Source organism: Vicugna pacos, chromosome 21 (genome assembly GCF_048564905.1).
Source record: "Vicugna pacos chromosome 21, VicPac4, whole genome shotgun sequence".
NCBI lineage: Eukaryota > Metazoa > Chordata > Mammalia > Artiodactyla > Camelidae > Vicugna > Vicugna pacos.
Window position 1 is genome coordinate 13,145,329 of NC_133007.1, and position 6,107 is coordinate 13,151,435.

The window sequence follows — 6,107 nt, forward strand, 5'->3', positions numbered from 1 at the left end:
CAGTCGGAGACTCACATTTGCTGGAAATGTCTTGACAAATGAACAGAGTGTTTTGAATTAATGCATTTTTTGTTGTATTTATCAGCATTGTTGCTAATGTAGATTCGATCGCTTTGTGAAATGGGCACAAAGCATCTAATTAGCTGTGCTCAGTTTCTTCTTTTAATTGCACAAGCAGTTCTTTGAGTTTTCACTCCTCTTTGGTCAATTGCAATTTCTCTCAGATCTCAATTTTCCAAATTTTCCTCTGTAAAAACTACAGTTTCCTAAGCTCACCCTAGAACCACAAGATCAGAATCTCCAGGAGACTGGTCCTGAAATCTGTACTCACTTGGTGGCTTTTGTTGTCAAATAAGTTTGGAAACACTATTCTAACACAATCTTCCCTAGGCTCCTTGAGCCATTATCCTCATAAGACCTAAATAAAACGTCTCCTTTATACTGGACAAAAAGTGTGGCTGCGGGGACATTTGATAAACTTTATTTCTATTCTTATTTCATTCAGTTTTCAAGTTGCACCAGCACCCTGGTTAGCTGACAACTCGCATTCTCACTGTAGAGTGAGCAAGTGACTTATGTCAAGTATATGATTCTCCTTTGACCCCCTTGCCCTGAGAACTAAACTCCCTGAGGCCAGAGTCTCATTTTTTATTTTACATAAGCTTCTCACAGACCTAAAAGAGGCACATAAGAGGTATAAAATACATATTGCTTAGGTTGATTTGTGTATTATTACCCAGGCAGAAAGCTGATGACAAGTATGTTGGCACAGCCCGTTCAAACACTGCTGGGAGATCATTCTGCTGTGTTCTGTCTACCAAGACCCAACGATGGTCAGCCAAGATCTCCCACTTGGCAAAGATGAATGGCAGAGATTTAAAAAGCTCCTTCCTCCTCTCCCCAAGTCCTCTCTCCTGTACACACATTTTCCCTCTTTCCCTGCTCCTTTTCCAAGCTCCCTCTGTTGGGTCTGTTTGATCCTTCCACACTCAAGTAATGACTTTATATCTGTATTTACAAATATAAGACAGAATGTAAACTTCAATGAGACATGGACTCTCTCAGCAGAACTTTCTGGTCTTGGTCAGCCTATTAACAAAATAAACAGCAGTTCCCGGACTGTTAACCAAACTATTTCAGTGATGAAGGTGGGACCTTTCTTTCCCTAGTGGAAAAGCAAGTACTTGGTGTCACTGAACTAGGGAGGTCTCTCTGCCATCTAAAATCGCTCTGGGCCTGAAAAATCTGTGACTCATCTGGCTTTTTCAGTAAGAATTGGTGACAACAGACTTAACTGCAAGAGAAAGCATGATGATGGCTGTGGTCTATTGTATTTTCCAAAAATCATCACAGAAATTTGTCCAGCTCCACACGTTCTTCTGGAACCCTGTCACTTCCCCATCAAAAGGCAGGGGCTATCCCTCTCCCCTTGACATAGAAGGGAGGTGGGATTTGTGGCTCCCTCGACAAATAGAATGGAGAAAAAGTGAGGCTGGGTGATTTCCAAGGCTATGTTGTAAAAGATCGTTAAAGGAGGTGTGGATTCTGCCTGGCTAGCTCTCTATCTTGGACATGCCCTTAGAAGACAATCTCAATATTATAAGGAAGCCCAGGTGACAAAGGTGACATGCGGGTGTTCTGGCCAGTAGCCTCAGCTTAGATTCCAGCCACTGCCAGATGTCTGAGTGAATGAGCCTTCAGATAATTTCAACCTCCAGCTGTCAAATCACCCTAAGCCTTTTAATCTTCCAGCTGAGGACCCAGACATTGCGGAGCAAAGACAAATCCCCCGTGTGTGCCCTGTCCTTACACCTGACCCTCAGAATTGATAACCACAATAAAGCATTGGTTACAGCACTAGGGGATGATTTTATTACACTGAAAAGAACTGGAACAATGGCCAATATGAAAGGAAGAGAACACAAAAGTCACCTAACATATCAAACGAAACGTTAATCATGGAAATTGCTTCCACATATCTGTGAGGAAAATAATTGGTTTGTTATAAACATGAGCTAGGAGAGAGAATCCTGTATCATTGCTAGAAAATTTGTGAGCAAAAGGTCGACAGAAATTGATGCATGATTTTGTAAAGGTTTCATTACATATTCTTTTTTTCTTTTTGGGGGGATGTTAATTAAGTTTATTTATTTATTTATTTTTAGAGAAGGTACTGGGGATTGAACCTAGGACCTGGTGCACGCTAATCACTCACTCTACCACTTGAGCTATACCCTCCCCACATATTATTTTTTTAAGATTCATGATAGTTAATTTGGAAAATACAGACAAATATCAAGAAGACAATAATCCCACTGCTCAAAGTCAACCACAGTCAGTATTTTTCTGTATTTTCTTTCTTTCTTTTTTTTTTTTTTAAGAATCTGGGTTTTTTTTTAACATTAAAAAATATTTTTACTTTATTTCTGGGGGGGCGAAATTAGATTTTTATTTATTTATTTTGCTGGAGGTACTGGGGGTTGAGCCCAAGACCTCATGCATGCTAAGCAGGCACTCTACCACTGAGCTCTACCTCCCCAACCTCTAAGCATCTCTTCTAAAAGCATCATTGAGATCACATTATCAATACAACATTTGAATCCCACATGCTTAGTCTTTTAATCCACTGCTCAGTTTAGTTGTCCTGTGCTTCTCTTTTCTGCCCAACTGAAGCTCCTCCTCCTCTTGGAAGCCTGCCAGGACCACCCAACCCACAGAGATATCTACCTCAAAACCATAGCGCTAATCGCAAACACCGCCTGTCTGCTGTATAATCACATATTGTTTCATGATGTGTTATGTATTAATCTTTTCATGTCTATATCATATAATCTTTTTCATTATGCCTTGTCCTCCTAACAAGATTGAAAGTCACTTCAGAGCAGAGATCAGTGTTTTAATCTTTCTATTCCTTACAGCACCAAATACGTATGTAGCAGATACTACATATTTGTTGAAAGAAAGGACAAGATGGGAAGAAGGGAAGGAGGGAAGGAAAGTTTCATTTCTAGTACTACCGATGTTTATTTCATTGTTCTTTCATCTCAAAACCACATGAGTTATTTACTATCATGTCTGACATGTGTATAGCTGTGGCTATGAATATACATATTTATATGGACATATATGAATACCTTTAGGATTTTATCTGAAAAATGTATTACAAGGTCTACAACTTTTCCATTATCCTTCACAATTATGTCTTTACTAGAGAAGCAAAACTGGGTAATTCAAAAATGCTTTATAACATTCACATTTTATTTACAGAGTATATTATTATGAGCTTGTAAAGATGTGTAGGTACACATTAGAGAACAAAAGTTCTGGGCAGCTTTGTTTGATGTGTCAAAGGCTTCAGTGTCAAGTGCAGACCAGACTACAGGACGCGATGGAGACTGTCTGAAACTGTTCTGATACCAAGTTAGAACTTCCAGGAAAAGGCTGGAGAAGGGAAGGGAGAAGAATATAAACTATTCGGTTTTTAGTTTTGGCCAAGAAGATGCAGAAGGAGCCAAAAGCAGCAGTACTTAGGAAGTTAAGTACAATTTAGTGGACATTTTGGCATTTGAGGTATAGTGTATGTGTGTGTGTGCGTGCACACGTACAGTGGTCTCTCCAAATTGAAAAGATGTTTTTTAAATACTGAACATATTGAACAGGAGTTTGAGAAGCCTTGGTGAGTTTCTACCATCTACAAAAATGACAGCTCCTGGATGCCAGCCAGAGTAGAGAGAGAGAGAATTAGCACAGCTATGGAAGAGGATGGGCTCTGAAAGACACGTGATCAGGACCAGAAGGCAATATTTTATTTTCATCACTTCTCTCTGCTTATACTCTCTGTACTCATCATCTTTTCTCCCCACCCTCTCAGCCTTCAGCCTCATCACTAAGACACACACAGACACACAAACACACACACACACATACACACACCACTTTTTCAAAGCCTGCTCAATTTTAGCAAGAGTGTCATATTCCATTTCGGTGCCAGTATGTTTTCATCATGGAGATGAACTTCTGCCTGACTCAGGGTAAGTGCTGTAGGTGTTCAGAGAAGCGATGGGACAAGCTGAGCTACTCAAGGAAGGCAGAGGAAGAGATGGGCCCAGGACTGCACATTAAAGGACAGATGCACCCTCCCGGCAGAAAGGGCACGTGAGCTGCTCGCTGTGTGTGGGATGGCGCTTTCCAGGCAGCGGGAAGAACATATTGGCTAAGGTCTGGCCTCATATACCAGGGGAGAAGAAAGACGTTCAATTTACCTCGAGAAGGCTGCAGACCTGTCAGGGGGTTGTAGCCAACGAGGCTGAAAAGGCAGTTCGGGGCAGATTACAGAGGCATCAAATGCCCCCTCAACCTCCCCCCAGTAGTACTGCGCTCCTCTTTGTCCAAGGTCAGCATTCCTGGGTGGGACTGTTTCCACTTCCTTCCAGAGAGGAGCCAATACGGATTCTTGGCCTTAACCTTGAAAAAAAGAAAAGTCTTACCTCTTGAAGATCAGCAGATGGTTACCTTGCTGGAGAAGAGCTAATTTGCTTGACGGATGAACAGTTTGCTCCCAGAGAAGACATTAGTTAGGAGAGAACTAGGAGATCCAAAGACCCTTCCTCTGAGGTCATCAGAACACTCAAATCATATTTCATTCGTCTTAAGGTTCTTACAATATTAAAAATCTGTCCGGGGGAAGGGTATAGATCAAGTGGTAGAGCATACATTTAGCATGCATGAGGTCCTGGGTTCAATCCCCAATACCTTCTTTAAAAATAAATAAACCTAATTATTGCCCCACTAACAAAATGAATAAATGGTTAAAAAAAATACTATCCAGATAAAAGGACCTAAGAGAGAGTGGGGAGGAGGGAGAACATGAAAAGGGACAGGGAGAGAGAAAAAGAGGAGAGACGGGGGAGCAGGGGAAAGGAGACGAGGGGTGATTCGGAGTGGGGCAATTCCTGCTACTTTGCATTCATTCTTCATGGTGACCCTCTGGAAAAAGCCATTCCTCTGTCCTCCTGCCTGTCCCCAGAAGAACAAGCTCTGAAGGGCTGACCTATAGTTGAAAGCAGCCTAGTGAACTGTGGAGGAGATCCTATATATTTTTCCCTTTTTATTGCTTTTACTGGCAGCAGTGAATGTACAGTTTTTGGCATGACTTTTTTCTTCAAGCAAAAAGGATTTCTTTAAAAGTGTAAAAAGGTAGAAGCTGAATAGTGATAGGAGCAATGGGGTGACAAAAATAACGTGTCTTAGGAAATAAGACCTAGTCTCATGCTTTCCTGTTGCAGTTGCTTAAGAAACTGAAAATGCATAATCAGGAAGCAGCCCCCAAGGTCTTCCTCCTGTACCAGAAGTGACTGGGGAGAGCCACGGTGACAGAGAAATGGCCCTTCCTTCGCACACTTACTTTTTTCTTAGTCTGTTTGTTTGCACATCCAAACACCACCAGAGAGTGCATAAAAGGACAATCTCACCACGCAACCACGCTGCTGAGGGCCAAGGCCGTGCGAAATAAAACACAAGGTCAGGTATTCCAACTCTTACAGATTGTCATCCATGGAAAGAAACCACAGGAGCCAATGTGACGCACCCTAGTGACAGTGATGTCCCCAGGAAGGGAACACACGAAAGTGAAACTAGCTTAACCCATTAGGGTGATGTGTTTAGGGATAATTGATTTTTGTTCCTTAATAATCCACTTGATAACTCTATTTTAACTGTTGGTAAAAATACCAGTGTGTATCCATCCAGTGTTTCCCCAAGAGAACCTTTTCATTTGCCAAAGGACATTTCATGCGTAGTTGGCAAACTGCGTATTGATTGGGGCAGGCTGCTCCGAAGGAGTGTTTATCTTAAGGTCTCACATGGCTGCATAGCCCTCTGATATCACCAGTGTGATATCGCTTCTTTCAAGACCCAGCTGTCTTTGAACACACGCTACGTGAGGCTTTTGGTGAGTAAATAAATTTCCGATCCGAGGGATAGCCCCTCCCTGTACAACCCTGTAATTCAGACCTGCCGTGTTTCATCTTTCACACCTTGAACTTATTTACACTGCAAAAAGCAAACACACACACACACACACACACACACACACACATACGAGGACA